We start from the raw sequence: 3626 nt of genomic DNA, 5'->3' as shown, positions 1-3626 counted from the left end.
TTGGCAGTGCTAGGTTGGACTCGATGATCTTACAGGTCTTTTCCAACCTAAATGGTTCTATGATTCCATAGGGTGCATTCTAGATATAACCCACTCTGTTGATGTTAGTTATTTCCTAGGGCAGACGGGAGCTGAGAATTAATGAGATCTGAAATTTGTGTTACAGACTTTTTGAAGGTACACCCATGCATACCACTCCTAAACACAAAAATGACTTCAGAATTATCTTAATGCTTTTTAACCTACTCGACACACTCATGTCTCGCTTATTCTGAGCTTATTGCCAGCTAGTCTTAAATTACTTGTATGTGCATTTGGATTCCCCCCCCCCCCCCCCGGCCCCTTTATTGTCTCCCTAATGGTTGTTGACTTTACATGAAGATGTGTTCCGAGTTACCACATCTTGTGCATATATGCCTGTCTTCATCTGTATGAGAAAACTTAAGCATCCTTGTTGTGAAAACAACAAAATTACATATGCAATGGAAAGCGTATTGTGCTGTTTCTGTGCACAGTATTTTTCTAGCATGTTGGACATTCACAGGTGAGGAAAGTTCGAATGTTATATTCACTGTTTGCCTCTAGAGTTTGTGCAAGCAGAATATCTTCGGATGTAGACTTTCAAGAAGAGGTCGCCCTGTTGCTGCTGCAAGTTGGTGTAGCTTCAGCAGAAGCGATGCAGTTATGCAGATATATATCATCTATGTAACTATCATCTTGATTCCTTTGAGAAACTGTCTGTTGAAGTGTTTGTGTACATCTATATATGTTTGTGTACACATGTGCCTGAGCCCAGACACAGTGAGGTATCATAATTAATCTAGTTTTGTGCAGCAATACCTGCAGAGAAGGAAGTTGTTTATGTAATTTATATTGCTGCTCAGTCTCATTCATCAGCGTAGATGAGACTGCTTCACTGCTTCACTGCTGGGATCTTCTATTTTATGTTATGCATGGAGTCTAGCATAGTCTAGCATCCTGGCCCTTGAGCAGAAATCCTGATCTATGTTTTTACTGTATTTGTTGCTGTGCTTTTAGATTGATGCTCCTTGTTTCAGTGTATATGCATTGCCTTCATGTCCGAGTTTCCCATGTGAGGAGGTGGGTGGCTCCTTCCACTCGCAGTTCAGTGCGAACCAGCACTTAAGCAATCTGGATGATCAAGAAGTGAGACATGAGCAGGCTCAAGTTCAGAACTACAGTGACAGTGTAGGTGTATCCTCCAGTGCTCCCATGGTACAGATAATGACTATGATCAATAGTAAGATAGCAACTTCAAATACCTAGTGACTGCAGCTGTAATAGGCAAGGCAACTGTCATAGGTAAGTTGATTAGATCTCTGCAGACACAAAGATCTTAGGGTGTTAATGTTGGGCTGTGTTTCATACCTGTCAAAATGACACTGAAAGGCTGGGTGGAACAAATGCCAGAGACCATGCTACCTGCAGCCTCAGATGAACACAATGTGATGTGGTCATGAAAGTGAGGTTTTAGCTGGTAGTTTTTGCAGTTAAATGGTACCAAATCCTTTGGCCTTACGTTGTCGGAGATTAGAAATTTTACAAGAAAAGATAGTGAATCAACTCTGAAGCTCTATTTCAGGGAAATCTCAGATTTTAACTTTGAAATTTCCCTTGATGGATTCGAGTAAGAGGGCTTTGTTGTAACAGAGATTTCATGTATTAGGTTGTAACATTCTAACTTTGCTAACCTAGATGTCAAAATAGAAAGTGTTGAAGATTCAACAGCACAACCTTTCGGAAGTTGTTTATGTAACAAGCAATGCAATTCCAAATCTCAGTGATCACACAAAACAGTATTTTTAGTAACAAATGTCATGCTCCTTAGCATTATAAGAGGTAGTTTTTGAATATTTATTTAATAGCTTTGTTTTACTAGCAGCTATTCTGAAATATTCAGGTAAGATACTCTGCCAAAGGTTACTTGGAAATAACACGTAAAGCTTTTATGCCACAAATGATTTGAGACTATATAAAACTTGCTTGTAAACAGCTGAAATGTGTATTAATTTGAGATAGTGTTCCAAGTGGCTTTGCTCTTGTTTCAAATCTATTGCAAAGATAGTGAAAGACTTGTTTTGCTGCTCCCTCTGTTAATGTTTGCCATATTGATAGCAGGAAGCAGGGCGCATTCTCAGTGTAGGTAAATCTTGAGCCCATAAGTATATGGACTTATTGCAAGTTCGGGTAGTTGTTAATAGCAGTCTGTTCTGCCTCCTGGCAAGACAGGAGTAAAATACACAGTGATCTTATGGTGTCTTCGTAGTAGGGCTATTTATCAGAAAATGTGCTACATTGGCTCAAAACCAGATCATACCTAAAGCAATTGTTTTGTCCTGTATACAAAGGATGACATTTGTAAATGGACCTGACAGAAAAACATTAAGCATTCTTTTTTAGTACAAACTATTTTTAGTCATAATGTTTATTAGGCATATTTATTACAAAATACTAACTGTACCCTTTTTGTGTATGTTTTGCTTACCAGTTTGGTAACTTGGGTGGAAGGCTCTAAGCAAAATACTGTCTTTTTAACCCCTTATGTCTTTCAGTTTTCTTCAGTTTTCCTACTTAGCAGAAATTCTATTTTCAATATTTGACAAAAATGCAATTATTCTGGTGAACTTGGATTAGTTTGTCTGGTCTTTTCCTGGGCTATGATTATTTTGTTTGCCCTTTTTTGCAAGAGTAGATAATAATTTCACTGCCACCTCGTTATTTAATTCAAACTATTGTTTTATCTAGGTCTTCTGAACTCAGAACATGAACATAAAGACTGACAATCCAAAAGTTGGAACAGATGTTTGACTAACATATTCTTCTGTGAAATGAGATTTTTTTAATAGAATGTCAAAACATGAACAGAAACAGATATGTATATGTAAGGTGTAGATTTGTTCTCGTAACTGTGTTTAAAACAGGATAGTTGAAAAGTAAAGACAGAGTGATTATTTTATGCTGCCCATCCCTATGCTTTACTTTCTTCAGCTTTTAAAAGACAATGCATTTGTAGAAAATGCTGTCCCCAAATGGAAAGGGGAATAGTTTCAAACAAGTCATGTATCTAAGTTTGTCTGAGAGATTAATGTCTGTTCCCAGGGTCCTGAGTTATTCAGGTTATTTGGGTGAGCTTTGGGAGCGTGGAGGAGGGTGGAGGGTTACCCCACTGCTCATTTGCTGTGGGATGAGGATGCTGGGAGAGTTGCTGCAGCCCAGCGGGGCTCATTAGCAGAATAGTCCATCTAAGCCTGGAATAGGCTTGTGTTTCCCAATTCAAGCAGTCAAAGAAACTATGCTATAATATGGTGGTTTATATTTCAAAAGTGCTGTTTTAACATTGACTAGTCCTATTGAGTCATGAGGTCAACACTTTCAAGTTCGAATGTTTGCCACCACCATTTTTCTCAACCTCTTAGATTGTCTTGATTTTCAGGCATTGCTCAGCCCCACACGGATGAGCTACAAGTGCTTTATCCTTGCTGAAAGCCTGCTGAGCCAACTTTTATGTTATCTAGATTTCAGTGTCTGACTCAATAGAACTGAAGTTTTGAAGTGAGTACTTATTTCCCAGAAAAGCAGCCCGATTTAGATTTCCTGGGTCTGTC

The sequence above is a fragment of the Haliaeetus leucocephalus genome, unplaced genomic scaffold (assembly GCF_000737465.1).
Source record: "Haliaeetus leucocephalus isolate CR32 unplaced genomic scaffold, Haliaeetus_leucocephalus-4.0 Scaffold722, whole genome shotgun sequence".
Classification (NCBI taxonomy): Eukaryota; Metazoa; Chordata; class Aves; order Accipitriformes; family Accipitridae; genus Haliaeetus; species Haliaeetus leucocephalus.
This window is presented reverse-complemented; position numbering follows the sequence as displayed.